Genomic DNA, 18,433 nt, shown 5'->3' with positions numbered 1-18,433 from the left:
CCCTTAGAAAGCCTGAAGGCGGAGTTTTTTTTTTTTTTTATTTTCCTGAAACTTGTGGCAAAATATAAAATATTCCATGGACTCGACATGCAAATAGCTTGGGGAGCCTACTTTCCAAAATGGGGTCATTTAGGGAGGGGGTGGTTGTGCTATATGGGCATTTTATGGCCTCCGAAACTGTGATAGGCAGTGAGGAGTGAAACCAAAAAAGTACGCACTTAGAAAGCCTCAAGGCGGTGATTGGTTTTAGGGGTCCTGTACACGGCTAGACTGCCAAAAAGTCTCACACATGTGGTATCCCCGTACTCAGGAGAAGCAGCAGAATGTATTTTGGGGTACCATTTCACATATGCCCATGGCATGTTTGAGCAAAAAGTCATTTCAGTGACAACTTTGTGTAAATTTCTATTAAATTTTTTTGTGATTTTTCAATCACTTGTGACAAAAAATAAAATAAAATATTCAATGTGCTCAACATGCCTCATAGAGAATTCCTTGGGGTGTCTACTTTCCAAAATGGGGTCATTTGGAGGGGGGGGTTGTACTGCCCTGCCATTTTAGCACCTCAAGAAATGAGATAGGCAGTCATACACTAAAAGCTGTGTAAATTCCAGAAAATGTACCCTAGTTTGTAGCCGCTATAACTTTTGCGCAAACCAGAAAAATGTACGCTTATTGAAATATTTTTTAACCCAAGACATGTAGCTGAATGCATTTTGGCCTAAATGTAGGACTAAAATTTAGTTTATAGTATTTTTTTTCTAACAAAAAAGTAGAAAATATAATTTTTTTTCAAAATTTTCAGTCTTTTTTCGATTATATAGCAAAAAATAAAAAATGCAGAGGCGATCAAATACCACCAAAGGAAAGCTCTATTTGTGGGGAAAAAGACGCAAATTTCACATGACCGTGCAATTACCAGTTAAAGCAGCGCAGTGCCAAATTTAAAAAAATGCTCTGGTCATTAGGGGGGCAAATCCTTCCGGGGCTGAAGTGGTTCCAGGGATCCGAAGATTGCTGAGTGGTCATCAGCTTCTACTGTCTGTAACCGGATCCTGTCTATACCTGGCCTGTTTGATTGTGCTTGTTCCTGATACCTTGTTGCTGACCCGGCTTGTGACCTGACTGCCTTTACCTACCATCCCGGTGCCTTTTATACTTGTCTGATACTGACCCCGGCTTAGCCCTGAGTCCGCTTTGGATCTGATACTGTACCTCTGCTTCTTGACCGTTACTGGCGTTCTGCCTTCCTGACCACCCGAGATCCTGCATGCGCCTGCTCACCAGCTTGGTTGCTGCCTGCTGCTCTGCACCTGTTGCTGTGTACCTGCACCTGCCAGTCCACCAGTCTGCCTGCTCTCCTGCACCTGCTGCCGTGTATCCACCTCTGCTAGTCCATGAGTCTGCCTGCTGCTTGGTACCTGCTGCAAGTACCTTCCGTCCAGGATCTCCAACAATTCACCCGTGCCACTCCGTGCCTTATATTGTGTCACCACCTTCAGGATTAACAGGACAGGAGGTGTAAGGGAAAGCAGCATAGTTTTTAAAAAGGTTTTGCAGGATTTCCTTTTATTTGTACTGCATTTTGTTTTTTATCTGTTTTGTATACTACAAAAAAAATGCAGTGCATAGCTAAAGTTTGGGCTTGAAGAAAAGGTAGCAAACCTACTGGATGGGTGATGTTGGTGATATCAGTTCAGAAGTGGCAATGGAAAGGCTGATTCCCCTATCTGCCAAGGGAACAACTCTTCCAGTGAAGATGAGGGACGAGGGTAGAGAAAGGAAAAAAACAGATACTGGTGGGAGGGGACTCAGCTATTAAAAGGACACATAGGGCAATCTGTCACAAAGACCGTGATCGATGAACAGTTTGTTGTTACCAGGCGATGGGGAGGACCGGGCCCTGGGGAGGACCGGGCCCTGGGGCTACCGGGCGCTGGGGCTGGGGAGGACCCAGCAATCATGGTACTTATTGGTACCAATGACAAAATTAGAGGAAGATGAAGCATCTTAAAAAAAGCATTTCAGTGACTTAGGGGCTATATTATAGAAAAGGACCTCCAAGGCAGCATTCTCAGAAACACTGCCTGTACCTCGAGCCACAACAGAGAGGCAGCAGGAGCATAGGGAACTTCCAGCAGCTGTATAGCCACTAGGATTACTTTAACAATGTGCAGAATCGCCAGTCCTAAAAAAACACCAGGATCATGACTGTAGCTGCGGACAGTATGTTAAAAGTTAACAGGGGTCAAAGGTCCCTGTTGGTATGTACATAATGTCATACAAACATGGTTAGTAATTATGAAATGGAGGCAAACCTCCCAATGGGTGGGGAAAGTCTCCCTGGCAAGCTGCCTGCCGAAACCATAACATTTTATATATATATATATAGATATATATATATATATCTATATATCTATATATATATATATATATAGATATATATATATATATCTATATATATATATATACACACACACATATACATACACACATATACACCCACACAGTGCTTTGAAAAAGTATTCACACCCCTTGAAATTTTCCTTATTTTGTCATGTTACAACCAGAAACTTACAGTAAATGTATTTTGTTGGGATTTTATGTGATAGACCAACACAAAGTGGCACATAATTGTGAAGTGGAAGAAAATGATAAATGGTTTTCAACATTTTTTACAAATAAATATGTGAAAAGTGTGGCGTGCATTTTTTATTCAGCCCCCCTGAGTTAATACTTTGTAGAACCACCTTTCGCTGCAATTACAGCTACAAGTCTTTTTGGGGATGTCTCTACCAGCTTTGCACATTTAGAGAGTTACATTTTTGCCCATTCTTCTTTGCAAAATAGCTCAAGTTCTGTCAGATTGGATGGAGAACGTCTGAGCAGATATTTTCAAGGCTTGCCGCAGATTCTCAATTGGATTTAGGTCAGGACTTTGACTGGGTCATGCTAACACATGAATATGCTTTGATCTAAACCATTCCATTGTAGCTCTGGCTGTATGTTTAGGGTCGTTGTCCTGCTGGAAGGTGAACCTCCACCCCAGTCTCAAGTCTTTTGCAAACTCTAATGCCGCGTACACACGGTCGGACTTTTCGTCTACAAAAGTCCAACGGACGCTGACGGACTAAAGCTGGCTGGTAATCCGATCGTGTGTGGGCTTCTCCGGACTTTCAACTGACTTTTTCAGCCTCAAATCCGACGGACTTTAGATTTGAAACATGCTTCAAATCTTTCCGACGGACTCGAGTCCGGTCGAAAAATCCGCTCGTCTGTATGCTAGTCTGACGGACAAAAACCCACGCTAGGGCAGCTATTGGCTACTGGCTATCAACTTCCTTATTTTAGTCCGGTGTACGTCATCACGTAAGAATTTGACGGACTTTTGTGTGATCGTGTGTAGGCAAGTCTGTTCGTTAGAAAGTCCGCCGCAAGTCCGCCGCAAGTCCGTCGAAAGTCTGTCGGACAGGCTGTCGGACTTTTGTAGCTGAAAAGTCCGACCGTGTGTACGCGGCATAACAGGTTTTCTTCTAAGATTGCCCTGTATTTGGCTCCATCCATCTTCCCATCAACTCTAACCAGCTTCCCTGTCCCTGCTGCCACCACCATGTTTCACGATGGGGATGGTGTGTTCGGGGTGATGCGCAGTGTTAATTTTCCGCCACACATAGCGTTTTGCTTTTAGGTCAAAAAGCTTAATTTTGGTCTCATCTGACCAGAGCACCTTCTTCCACATGTTTGCTGTCCCCCCCACATGGCTTCTCACAAACTGCTAACGGGACTTCTTATGGCTTTCTTTCAACAATGGCTTTCTTCTTGCCACTCTTCTATAAAGGTCAGATTTGTGGAGAGCACGACTAATAGTTGTCCTGTGGACAGATTCTCCCACCAGAGCTGTGGGTCTCTGCAGCTCCTCCAGAGTTACCATGGGCCTCTTGGCTGCTTCTCTGATTAATGCTATCCTTACCCGGCCTGTCAGTTTAGGTGGACAGCCATGTGTTGGTAGGTTTGCAGTTGTGCCATACTCTTTCCATTATTGGATGATGGATTGAACAGTGCTCCGTGAGATGTACAAAGCTTGAGATATTTTTTATAATATAACCCTGCTCTAAACGTCTCAACAACTTTATCCCTGACCTGTCTGGTGTGTTCCTTGGCCTTCATGGTGATGTTTGTTCACAAAGGTTCTCTAACACACCGCTGAGGGCTTCACGGAACAGCTGTATTTATATTGAGATTAAATTACACACAGGTGGACTCCATTTACTAATTGGGTAGCTTTTGAACACGTCACACTTTTCGCATATTTATTTATAAAAAATGTTGAAAACCATTTATCATTTTCCTTCCACTTCAGAATTATGTGCCACTTTGTGTTGGTCTATCACATAAAATCCCAATAAAATACATTTACGTTTTTGGTTGTAACATGAGAAAATGTGGAAAATTTCAAGGGGTATGAATACTTTTTTTAAGCCACTGTATATATGTGTGTATGTTGCAAAGTTCCAGACCTCTTTAGGCCTAATAGTTACCTCCAGGGTTAGGGACAGCTGACATCCTTCAGTGTACAGTGGGTTACAAGGCATGGTGGGTGTAATGCAAGATGAAAGGGTAGGCGCCAGACACTTTTTGAAGGCAAAGAGATTTATTGTCTCTTAAACAGAACTGAGGGAGAGAGGGTTAGGGCCCGGACACCCCTAGGTATATGCAAAGGTAATTAGCATAGTAACATAATGACATAGTATGTGAGGTTGAAAATAGACACAAGTCCAACCTATGTGTGTGATTATATGTCAGTATTACATTGTATATCCCTGTATGTTGTGGTCGTTCAGGTGCTTATCTAATAGTTTTTGAAACTATCAATGCTCCCCGCTGAGACCACCGCCTGTGGAAGGGAATTCCACATCCTTGCCGCTCTTACAGTAAAGAATCCTCAAGGTAGTTTAAGGTTAAACCTCTTTTCTTCTAATTTTAATGAGTGGCCACGTGTCTTGTTAAACTCCCTTCCGCAAAAAATGTTATCCCCATTGTGGGGTCACCAGTACAGTATTTGTATATTGAAATCATATCCCCTCTCAAGCGTCTCTTCGCCAGAGAGAATAAGTTTAGTGCTTGCAACTTTAACAAGGGGGCCCCCAGATCTCGGGCACCCCCATGTGAATGAGTATGGGTTACATCACCAAAAAAAAAGTAGTTCAGTGTTAAAAAATACAGTAGTTTTTGACAAGTCTTTTATTAAAAATATCTTCTTCTTCCTCCTCCGGGCTCCTTCTACTCTCGCTTTTCTTCATTCTTCTTTGTCCAGTGTTCTTCTTCCTCTGCTGCTGACGACCCACCTCTGATGCTGAATCCCGCTCCCGCTGACGACCCCCCTCCGATGCTGAGTCCCGCTCCCGCTGACGACCCTCCTCCGATGCTGAGTCCCGCTCCCGCTGATGACCCTCCTCCGATGCTGCATCCCGCTGATCTGTCCGCGCCGATGTCAAGCATTTCTTAGATAATGATGGGGGCATGGCCATTGGATTATGTCATCCAGAGGCCCCGCCCCGTGTGACATCACCACCCAGGGCATGACGGGTCCTTGACGTCACAAGGGGTAGGGCCTCTGGATGACATAATCCGATTGCCACGCCCCCATCGTTATCTAAGAAATGCTTGACATCGGCGCGGACAGATCAGTGGGACGCAGCAAGAGAGTCATCGGCGGGAGCGGCGGCAGAGGAAGAAGCACACCGGACAAAGAGGAAAGAAGAAGAGCGGAAGAAAAACCAGCGGGAGAAGAAGATATTTTTAATAAAAGACTTGTCAAAAATAGGATTTTTATAACAGCTTACCTGTAAAATCCTTTTCTTTGAAGTATATCATGGGACACAGAGTCATAGTAGTTACTATGTGGGTTATATAGGCTACTTTTTTTTTTTTAACAAAAAAAAAACTGTTTATTCAATTTTTAGAATACAAGCGATGCATATACACAGTTGTACACAGAAATATTGTCGCATGAGTTGAGCAGGTCTTGGAGATTGGGGGGTGGGGGTGGGACTGGGAGGGAAAGGAGGGGGGGGGAAGGGGCGGAGAAGGACCACATCCATCTTGCTAGGTTCACAGAGCTCAAACAATGATTAGGCATTCAGAAGATTAAAACAATGGTAAACTATTACCGGGCGGGTCCAACAGCATCATCTCGGTGGTCATCCTCCCCCAATGTGCCCCATATAGGCCACCTTTAGGTGATGGACACTTGTACACCCTAAACAGGAAGTTCAACTCCCTATATAACCTCTCCCCTTACAGGGAGTACCTCCGTTTTGTAGCAAAGCAATACATGGGTATACCAGAAAGAGGGGAGGGACCTCTGTGTCCCGTGATGTACTTCAAAGAAAAGGATTTTACAGGTAAGCCGTTATAAAAATCCTATTTTCTTAAGAGTACATCACAGGACACAGAGCCATAGTAGTTACTATGTGGGATGTCCCAGAGCAATGCCAACTGAGGGGAGGGGGACACAAACAAAAGTAGGGTGCCATCAGACCTAAGGACCTATACTGCTGCCTGCAGTACACTGCGCCCAAAGGCGAAATCCTCATGCCTTCTTACATTAACCTGATAGAATCTGGTGAATGTCTGGACTGAAGATCAAGTTGTGGCCTTGCAGATCTGAGCCATGGAGGCTTGGTGACGCACTGCCCAAGAAGCACTAACAGTCCTGGCGGAGTGCGCTTTGATTTGAAAAGATGGAACCTTTTCTTTCAAATCATAAGCTAGGATGAGGACGCAATATCACCTTATCCTTGTGAATAATTAAATATGGCTCTTTACAAGAAAGAGCAGCCAATTCTGATACCCTTCTTGCAGAAGATATGGCAACCATAAAAACCAACTTCCTTGTCAAAAGAATCAAGGGAGTATATCATATCGGCTCAAAAGGCTGTTTTTGTAAACTGACAAAAAAACAAATTCAAGTCTTAAGGTTTTAAGGGTGATCTAACCAGCGGATTAAGTCATATCACCCCCTGTATGAAACCACGGACCAGGGAATGCGAAGCAAGTGGTCGTTGGAACAATACTGATAAGGCCGAAATCTGGCCCTTGACGGTACTCAAGGCCAGCTTCATTTCTAATCCTTTTTGCACAAAGGCAAGGATTTCCTCAAAAGGCTGTTTTTGTACCTATAACATACTTTCTAGGATGCCAACCCCTGAACTCACACCAGGAATATATTCCTTCCAGACTCTATAATAAATGACTATGGAAGCTGGGTCCTTGTATTAATCAAGGTAGATCTTACTGAGCCTGAAAGCCCCCAATTCTTCAGAATGTGGGTTTCAATAGCCAAACCATTAAATTTAGTGTTTGTGAGGCAGGATGGAACACTGGTCCCTGTGAGAGCAGGTCTGGACGTGGTGGTAGGATCTATGGGTCCCCTACCACCATCCTTACGATCTCTGCATACCAAGATCTTCTGGGCCACAGCAGTCATGGTAACAGCGGAATAGGAGGGAATGCATAAATCAGTGAAAACTGATCCCACAGGGTCACCAACAGATCTGTTCCGTATGCGAGTAGATCCCTTGTTCTTGACACAAAGTTGTCGACTTTGTTGTTGAACCTGGATGCGAAACAGATCTACGTCCAAAATCCCCCATCTTTGGTATATAGCCAGGAAGAGGTCGAAGTGAAAGGACCATTCCCCCGGGAACAACTGCTGGCGACTCATGTAGCCCGCCTGCCAGTTCTCTACACCTGGAAAGAAGATTGCCGATATGCACGGCACATGCCTTTCTGCCCAGGTTAGGACTTCTGACTTCTGGTGCCCTCCTGGTGATTGAAATAAGCCACTGCTGTGGCATTGTCAGATTGATTCCCGATAGGACGATTCCACAACCTGAATGTCCAGGCCCTTAGGGCTAGGCGTGCTGCCCGAATCTCTAGAATGTTGATAAGCAAGGTCTTTCTGGTTCTGGACCATTTCCCTTGGACAGTCCTTCTTTCAGGACTATTTCCCAACTCAAAAGACCAGCATATGTTGTTACCACCTTCCAGGTAACTGGTAAGAAGGATCTCCTCTTCTGCAGATTCTTGGATATCCTCCACCAACTGAAGGCTCTGGCGCACCCCTGGCGACAGAGGCATTGGAAAATCTAGCGCCTGGACCTTCTTGTTCCAGGTAGATAGCATACCGTTTTGCAGCAGTCTCGAATGAAACTGAGCATAGGGAAATGAATGAAGCCACCATCTATCCCAACAACCTCATGCAAAGGCGAATAGAAGGACCCTTCTTTGCCCTGACCACCTGAACCAGCTCCCTTATGGAACTGATCTTTGCTTGGGGTAAAAACACCCTCCTATAGGCTGTATCTATAATCAGACCCAAGTACACTTAGCATTCTTTAATGGTTTTAAAGAAGATCTCTCTAGCTTGAGGCCCAACCTAGGTACGATTGTGGTGACCATGCTCTGGTCTAAGCGGGCTACCAACCTGTCTAACAAGAGCAGGTCGTCTAGGTATGCTACAATTGAAATACCTTGAGTCCTTAATCTGGCTAACGGAAGGCCAGAAGCTTTTGTAAACACCCGAGGTGTAGTAGCCAGACCGAAAGGCAAGGCTATAAACTGAAAATGGAGCTTTTCTACTTTGAAACGCAGACACCTCTGCTGAGCGGGAAAAATAGGCACATGCAGGTATGCATCCCTGATGTTTATTGATGCCAAAAGTTCTCCTCCTTATAGGATGGAGACAACACCTCGGATTGATTCCTTGCAAATCACCTTTTGAGACAAAAGTCAGTCTAACGCTTGAAAAAGAGACCTTTTTCTCTGGGTCTGAAGACATTTTGACCTGAGGAAACGAGGACACGGGAAATCTTGTAACTCTAGTTTGTAACCTAGAGCTATTATGAAGACCATCCGACTGTCTCAAAACTCCTCCTGCCAGACCCTTGAGAACTGTAAGTCTTCCCCCCCCCACTCGAGCGAGCTGGGGCGCCACTTCATAAGTGGCTTTAGCACTCTGTCTTATAGGTTTCCTCCCCCCAGGACTTCCTTTGTCCCTGGGGTTCACTCTGAGGTCCTCTTGAACCTGGCGGTGGAGACTGTCGTGACTGCCTGGAGGCTGATGCCCCTGGCACTGGAGAAAGTGTTTGTTTAAATGAGGGACGTCTACTCCTTTTCTTAACTGGCAAAAAGGTACTTTTCCCCATCCCCAAACAGCCTTTCACCATTGTAAAGGAAAACCAGCCAAGAGCTTTTGCATGGCGCTTCGGCTGACCAACTTTTCAACCATCAGATTCTACGCATCTGTAGCCTATAGCACCTGGTTATCCCAGGCGGACTCCTATCCAGGTATTAACCAGGCCCGACCCTGCTTAGCCTCCAAGATCAGACGAAATCGGGTGCTCTCAGGGTGATATAGCCATAGGCCAACTACCCAAGTGTAAGGCGAGAGGTTTAAAGAATAGAATCTCTGATTGTGTCAATTGCAAACACAAAGCCCCTGGCAGCTCAGGCTAAATCCTGAGCCTGCTGTTCAGGGAAAACCTTGAGCACTAGTCTCAAATGGTCTCTCAGGGATTAACATACCCCAATTGCCACCACTGCAGGTTTACAATCTTTTATTAGTTGGATTCCTAAGCATTAGAACATTGTCAACAGGACAAGTCAATTTTTTTATTTACAGAGGATACAACAGCGTCAATTGCTGGTATACCTCACATGTTTGTAAATTTTTCCTCCATAGGATAAAGTGTTGAGAACTTTTTAGGAGGAAAAAATTGTTTATCTGGGTGATCCCACTCAGAATACATAAGCTTTCCCAGCAATGAATGAACAGGAAAAGCAAGCACTACATGGTATTCCCTCAGACTACATGGTAGGCCCTCAGACTACATGGTAGGCCCTCAGACTACATGGTATTCCCTCCGACTACATGGTATTCCCTCCGACTACATGGTAGGCCCTCAGACTACATGGTAGGCCCTCAGACTACATGGTAGGCCCTCAGACTACATGGTATTCCCTCAGACTACATGGTAGGCCCTCAGACTACATGGTAGGCCCTCAGACTACATGGTATTCCCTCCGACTACATGGTATTCCCTCCGACTACATGGTAGGCCCTCCGACTACATGGTAGGCCCTCCGACTACATGGTAGGCCCTCAGACTACATGGTATTTCCTCAGACTACATGGTAGGCCCTCAGACTACATGGTAGGCCCTCAGACAACATGGTAGGCCCTCAGACAACATGGTAGGCCCTCAGACTACATGGTAGGCCCTCAGACTACATTGATGGCCTTTTTCTGGCACCATCCTTCTATGTTTCTCACGAGCTTCCCAAGTATTATTTGATTGGTATGGTTGTCTGTTGAGCAGTTGGATCTTTTTTGAGATGGCCTTGGGCCAACCTTGTTTAAGAAAAGCCTTTTGGCATTCCAGCTGTGTAGGGTTTAACCACCTCCTGCCTGGTCTATTGTAAAATTACAGCCGCCCCGGAGCCTCTGTCTTCTGGGTGGACGTTATATGACACCCTCCCGGTTGCGTGCCTTGTGTGTCCCCTAGGGGTGTTTCGTCACATATGGCGACCCATCACATTTGGCTGCCCGCTGGAGTGGGCATGCGCGACGCCGCCATATGCGTTCCAACACTTATAAAACTTTTGTCACTTTTAACACTTTTTTAAAAGTGTTTAAAAAAATAAAAAGTGTTTTTGTCACTTTTAACACTTTTAAAACGTAAAGTTTTAAAAGTGTTGAAACGCATATGGGGCGCTGTCGCGCATGCGCACTCCAGCGGGAAGCCAAATGTGATGGGTCGCCATATGTGACAAAACAGGGGCCGTGCAGTGGCACAATCTGTGACCTGCTGTGTCCACCAGACACAGCGGAAGACAGATCGCTATACCGGGCCGGCCCTGGTACCATGTGATGGCTGTGACCAATCACAGTGACATTGTTGCCAACCATCAGTATTTATACTGGCAGCCAGTAAAAAACAGGCACTTTTCTACTGCCAGTAAATGCCAGTGACAGGAAGAAGTTGCCAGTAAAAAAAGTCTGACGGTTGGCTTGATACTGCACATGTACAATTCTGGTCTGGAGCCGGCCGAGACTATTGAAGTGCCTGCTACAGTGTGTTCGGGCAGCACCGGCAGGGGCGGGTCTACCACAGGTGTGCCTGAGCATGTCGTGTGATGGTGCAAGGGAGCTGAGCAGAGCGGCCGGAGCCTCGTGTGCAGGTCTGTGGGACAGGAGTGGGGCTGTCAGTGCTGTTTGGACTGAAGGGACCACCTGGTGTGGAGAGAGACTGTGATTCAGGAGGAGACGCGTCGTGTCGTTGAGGTGTCCTCATCATCTGTGCTGCTGCACACTGCTGTCAATGTCATTGTGAGAGTCAGTTTCATGTGTGTGCGTGCCTCCCCATTCTTATTTCTTGCCCCGTGAGCTACTTACTATATCAAAAATAAGATAGAAATATATTTTTTTAATATTTTTTAATATATTTTTTTAATATATTTTTAATATATTTTTTGTTAATATCTACTTTTGGAAAATTCCAGTAAAAACTTGGCTGTGCCAGTAAATTTTGGATGTTGTGTCAGTAAATTTCAATCTGGTAGGTTGGCAGCACTGCACAGTGATCACATGTCAAATGTACACAATGGCTTATAGTCATAGCCAACCATTGTGTACTGTTGTGATCTCTGTGATTGGTCCCTGTGATCACATGGTACAGACAGGGCTAATCACAGCACACCTGTACCATGTGATAGCCAATCACAGCTATTGCAATAATACATAATGACACATGAATTGATGCCATTCATAAAAAATAAGCGAGTACACCCCTCACATTTTGTAAATATTTTATTATCTTTTCATGTGACAACACTGAAGAAATGACACATTGCTACAATGTAAAGTAGTGAGTGTACAGCTTGTATAACAGTGTAAATTTGCTGTCCCCTCAAAATAACTCAACACACAGCCATTAATGTCTAAACCGCTGGCAACAAAAGTGAGTACACCCCTGAAAATTGTGAAAAAGTGAAAATGTCCAAATTGGTCCCAAAGTGTCAATATTTTGTGTGGCCACCATTATTTTCCAGCACTGCCTTAACCCTCTTGGGCATGGAGTTCACCAGAGCTTCACAGGTTGCCACTGGAGTTCTCTTCCCCTCCTCCATGACGACATCACAGAGCTGGTGGATGTTGGAGACCTTGCACTCCTCCACCTTCCGTTTGAGGATGCCCCACAGATGCTCAATAGGGTTTAGGTCTGGAGACATGCTTGGCCAGTCCATCACCTTTACCCTCAGCTTCTTTAGCAAGGCAGTGGTCGTCATGGAGGTGTGTTTGGGGTCGTTATCATGTTGGAATACTGCCCTGCGGCCCAGTCTCAGAAGGGAGGGGATCATGCTCGACTTCAGTATGTGACAGTACATTTTGGCATTCATGGTTCCCTCAATGAACTGTAGCTCCCCAGTGCTGGCAGCACTCATGCAGCTCCAGACCATGACACTCCCACCACCATGCTTGACTGTAGGCAAAAAACACTTGTCTTTGTACTCCTCACCTGGTACCGCCACACAGGCTTGACACCATCTGAACCAAGTAAGTTTATTTTGGTCTCATCCCCAAAAATGGGGATATTTATTACAGCAAAAAGTACAAAATATTGTTTTTTTTTCAAAATTGTCGCTCTTTTTTTGTTTATAGCGCAAAAAATAAAAACCGCAGAGGTGATCAAATACCACCAAAAGAAAGCTCTATTTGTGGGGAAAAAAGGACGTCAATTTTGTTTGGGTGCAACGTCGCACGACCGCGCAATTGTCAATTAAAATGACGCAGTGCCGAATCGCAAAAAATGGCCTGGTCACTCAGCAGCCAAATCTTCCAGGGCTGAAGTGGTTAACCACTTGTTTACTGGGCACTTAAACCCCCCTCCAGACCAATTTTCAGCTTTCAGCGCTGTCGCACTTTGAATGACCATTGCGCGGTCATACAACACTGTACCCAAATTAAATTTTTATCATTTTTTCCCACAAATAGAGGTTTCTTTTGGTGGCATTCGATCACCTCTGCGGTTTTTATTTTTTGTTAAAAAAATTTAAAAAGACTGAATTTAAAAAAATATATATATTTTTTTTATATTTTGTTATAAAATGTTGCAAACAGGTAATTTTTCTCCTTCATTGATGTACGCTGATGAGGCTGCACTGATGGTCACCAATAGGCTACACTGATAGGCACCGATGGGCTGCACTGATGGGCACCGATAGGGCAGCACTGGTGGGCACTGTGAGGTGACACTGAGAGGTGGCACTGAAGGGCATTGATAGGTGGCATTGGTGGGCACTGAGAAGTGGCACTGATAGGTGGCACTGATAACTGGCAGTGATGGGCACTGATAGGTTACACTGAAAGGCAGCACTGCTAGGTGGCACTGATTGGCACCACTGGTGGGCATTGATAGGTGGCACTTGTGGGAATTGACAGGTGGCACTGTGGCACTGGCAGGTGGCACTGGTCAGAGACTGCAGACATGGTAGAGGAGATGGTCAGAGACTACAGACTTGGTAGAGGAGATGGTCAGAGACTACAGACATGGTAGAGGAGATGGTCAGAGACTACAGACTTGATAGAGGAGATGGTCAGAGACTGCAGACATGATAGAGGAAATGGTCAGAGACTGCAGATATGATACTGGAGACGGTCCGAGACAGCAGACATGATAGGGGATAGGGTGTGATTTAACTGTACTTCTGTCTGGTATTGATTCATGGTTTCTGACAGTCAGAGACTGTGGACATGGCATATGAGGTGATCAGGGACTGCAGACATGATACAAGAGATGGTCAAAGACTGTGGACATGGCATATTAAATGATCAGAGACTGCAGACATGATACAAGGGACAGTCGGAGACTGTGGACATGATACAAGGGATGGTTAGAGACTGTAGACATGGCATATGAGATGATCAGAGACAGCAGACATGATACAAGAGATAGACAGAGACTATGGATATGGTATATGAGATGATCACAGACCACAGAGGTGATAAAAGAGATGGTCAGAGACTGTGGACATGATACAAGGGATGATCAGAGAATGTGAACATAGTACAGAAGATGATCAGAGACCGCAGACATGATACAAGAGATGGTCAGATACTGTGGACATGGCATAGGAGGTGATCAGAGACTACAGACATGGTATATGACATGGTCAGAGACAGTGGATTGGGTACAAGAGATGGTCAGAGACTGTAGACATGGCATATGAGATGATCAGAGACTGCAGACATGATACAAGAGATGGTCAGAAACTGTGGACATAGTATATGAGATGATCACAGACCGCAGATGTAATACAAGAGATGGTCAGAGACTGTGGGCATGATACAAGGGATGGTTAGAGAATGTGGACATGATACAAGAGATGGTTAGAGAATGTGGACATGATACAAGGGATGATCAGAGAGTGTGAACATAGTACAGGAGATGATCAGAGACCGCAGACATGATACAAAAGATGATCACAGACTGCAGCAGGGGCAATGCCCCCCAGCCATGCATCATTCTCCCTAATCTACATGCGGGGAGCTGGACGCATGGATTCCAATGGGTTTTTTTTTTTTAAGCATATGATTAGAGCCTGAGGCTCTAAAAGGCTTCAAAAAAGGGTAGGCTTGGGGTGCAGAGCACTGCGCCCCGAGCCCACCCAGTTGTGTGACAATAGTGAATGAATATTCGCAATTGTCACACTGATTCTCCTCCCGGCCAATCATGAAGTGCGTCCTGAGACCGTTTCCGGATTGGCTGAAAGGAGAAGCAATCCTTTTGTCCTAGGAGGAGGAGAGAGGAGACGCGTGGCCACCGTGATGCCACCACTGCTGCAGGCATTGGTGTGCGCAGCCTAATGCATTAGGGTGTGCACCTCAGAGCACAAACAGACATGCATGTACAGTGGGGACGGAAAGTATTCAGACCCCCTTAAATTTCTCACTCTGTTATATTGCAGCCATTTGCTAAAATCATTTAAGTTCATTTTTTTCCTCATTAATGTACACACAGCACCCCATATTGACAGAAAAACACAGAATTGTTGACATTTTTGCAGATTTATTAAAAAAGAAAAACTGAAATATCACATGGTCCTAAGTATTCAGACCCTTTGCTGTGACACTCACATATTTAACTCAGGTGCTGTCCATTTCTTCTGATCATCCTTGAGATGGTTCTACACCTTCATTTGAGTCCAGCTGTGTTTGATTATACTGATTGGACTTGATTAAAAAAGCCACACACCTGTCTATATAAGACCTTACAGCTCACAGTGCATGTCAGAGCAAATAAGAATCATGAGGTCAAAGGAACTGCCTGAAGAGCTCAGAGACAGAATTGTGGCAAGGCACAGATCTGGCTGAGGTTACAAAAAAATTTCTGCTGCACTTAAGGTTCCTAAGAGCACAGTGGCCTCCATAATCCTTAAATGGAAGACATTTGGGACGACCAGAACCCTTCCTAGAGCTGGCCATCCAGCCAAACTGAGCTATCGGGGGAGAAGAGCCTTGGTGAGAGAGGTAAAGAAGAACCCAAAGATCACTGTGGCTGAGCTCCAGAGATGCAGTCGGGAGATGGGAGAAAGTTGTAGAACGTCAACCATCACTGCAGCCCTCCACCAGTTGGGGCTTTATGGCAGAGTGGCCCGACGGAAGCCTCTCCTCCGTGCAAGACATATGAAAGCCCGCATGGAGTTTTCTAAAAAACACCTGAAGGACTCCAAGATGGTGAGAAATAAGATTCTGTGGTCTGATAAGACCAGGATAGAACTTTTTGGCCTTAATTTTAAGTGGTATGCCTGGAGAAAACCAGGCACTGCTCATCACCTGTCCAATACAGTCCCAACAGTGAAGCATGGTGGTGGCAGCATCATGCTGTGGGGGTGTTTTTCAGCTGCAGGGAAAGAACAACTGGTTGCAATCGAGGGAAAGATGAATGCAGCCAAGTACAGGGATATCCTGGACGAAAACCTTCTCCAGAGTGCTCAGGACCTCAGACTGGGCCGAAGGTTTACCTTCCAACAAGACAATGACCCTAAACACACAGCTAAAATAACGAAGGAGTGGCTTCACAACAACTCCGTGACTGATCTTGAATGGCCCAGCCAGAGCCCTGACTTAAACCCAATTGAGCATCTCTGGAGAGACCTAAAAATGGCTGTCCACCAACGTTTACCATCCAACCTGACAGAACTGGAGAGGATCTGCAAGGAGGAATGGCAGAGGATCCCCAAATCCAGGTGTGAAAAACTTGTTGCATCTTTCCCAAAAAGACTCATGGCTGTATTAGATCAAAAGGGTGCTTCTACTCAATACTGAGCAAAGGGTCTGAATACTTAGGACCATGTGATATTTTAGTTTTTCTTTTTTAATAAATCTGCAAAAATGTCAACAATTCTGTGTTTTTCTGTCAATATGGGGTGCTGTGTGTACATTAATGAGGAAAAAAATGAACTTAAATGATTTTAGCAAATGGCTGCAATATAACAAAAAGTGAAAAATTTAAGGGGGTCTGAATACTTTCCGTCCCCACTGTATATCAGCAGAGCAGTGGACGGTGTTAGTAGAGCAAAGATTGGTGTTAGTAGGGCATTGAACGGTGTCAGTAGTTTTTTATTATTTTTTTACAATATTATATTTTATTAATTTTTTACAAATTTATTTTTAGGAGCCCTGTTATGGGGCTTTGGTGAAATATCAAGGGTCTAAAAAGACCCCTGATGTCTCACTTTTGAGACAGGGAAAGAAGCTGAAACAAAGATTCCTCAGTCCTTTTCTCTGCAGCCTGCAGTAAACAGAGTTTACTATGTTTCAGTCAAGAATGAAGACAGGAGCGATCAGTATATATCACTCACTGTGTTCATTGAGAAAAGGAAGGCTGGTTAAGGAAATATTTACCAGCCCCTTCCCTGCTCCTGAGAGGAGAGGAGGGAAGCTGGAAGTGCTGCAGGAGGGATACGAGAAGCAGGGGAACGGTACCGCACCGGGTGATTAGGCTGTGCACAGGCACACTCAGCACACCCTGTGCACATGCCTATGATCCTAGGCATGATAGGAGGTTCAGCCATAATATTATGACCACTGACATAATATTGATTATCCTATTACAATGGCATCTGAAAGTGGGTGGAAGGCAGCAAGTGAATATGTCGTCCCTGAAGTTGTTGAAAAAGCAGAAAAAAATGGGCCAACGCAAGGATTTGCGCAACTTTGACAAAGACCAAATTGTAATGGCTAGACACCTGGGTCAGAGCAACTCTAAAACTGAAACTTGTGGGATGTTCCCAGTCTACAGTGGTCAGGACCGACCAAAAGTGGTCCAAGGAAGGAAAACCGATGAATTATTGAGGGGCTTATGGGCAGCCAAGGCTCATTGATGCATGCGAAAAGCTGGCTCATCCAATAGTATAGCTTAAGTAGCTCAAATTGCTGAAAAAGTTAATGCTGGTTCTGATAAAAAGGTGTCAGAACACACAATGCTTCTTAGTCTGTTGCATATGGGGCTTCATAGCAGCAGACTGGTCAGGATGCCCATGCTGACCCTTGTCCACAGCCGAAAGCACCTACAATGGGCATGTGAGCATTAGAACTGGGCAGAATTGGACCATGGAGCAATGGAAGAAGGTGGCCTAGTCTGAGGAATACAACGCGTTTGAGGTGTTGACTTGGCCTCCAAGGTCTCAATCCAATTGAGCATCTGTGGAATGTACTGGAAAAACAAGTCCAATCCATGGAGGCCCCCCACAACTTACAGGACTTAAATGATCTTCTACTGACAGCATGGTTCCAGATACCACAGCATACCTTCAGAGATTTAGTGGAGTCCATGCCTTGCCGAGTTATGGTGGAAGGTCATAATGGTATAGATGTATAACAGCCATATAGCACAGATATTTTTTGTGTGCTTCTTAGGTAAGTTCTTCAACATTTCTGAGTTGAATTTCATCCTCAAAAAAGTGCTTGCAGTTGCAGCACAACAGCCATGGCAGTTAAACTCTGATATACACTATATTACCAAAAGTATTGGGACACCTGCCTTTACACGCACATGAACTTTAATGGCATCCCAGTCTTAGTCCGTAAGGTTCAGTATTGAGTTGGCCCACCTTTTTCAGCTATAACAGCTTCAACTCTTCTGGGAAGGCTGTCCACAAGCTTTAGGAGTGTGTCTATGGCAATATTTAACCATTCTTCCAGAAGCGCATTTGTGAGGTCAGGCACTGATGTGGACGAGAAGGCCTGGCTCACAATCTCTGCTCTAATTCATCCCAAAGGTGTTCTATCAGTTTGAGGTCAGGACTCTGTGCAGGCCATTCAAGTTCCTCCACCCCAAACTCACTCATCCATGTCTTTATGGACCTT

General features: G+C 44.9%; 1 pseudogene; it reads right to left on the bottom strand.

Annotated features, from left to right (window-relative positions):
* Positions 1–9,310: 9,310 nt before the first annotated feature.
* Positions 9,311–9,429, bottom strand: LOC141141655 (5S ribosomal RNA; annotated as a pseudogene).
* Between the last annotated feature and the right edge of the window lie 9,004 nt (positions 9,430–18,433).

Source organism: Aquarana catesbeiana, linkage group LG04 (genome assembly GCF_042186555.1).
Source record: "Aquarana catesbeiana isolate 2022-GZ linkage group LG04, ASM4218655v1, whole genome shotgun sequence".
NCBI classification, from domain to species: domain Eukaryota; kingdom Metazoa; phylum Chordata; class Amphibia; order Anura; family Ranidae; genus Aquarana; species Aquarana catesbeiana.
The sequence above is the reverse complement of the archived record's forward strand: the minus strand, read 5'-3'. Positions and strand labels throughout refer to the sequence as shown.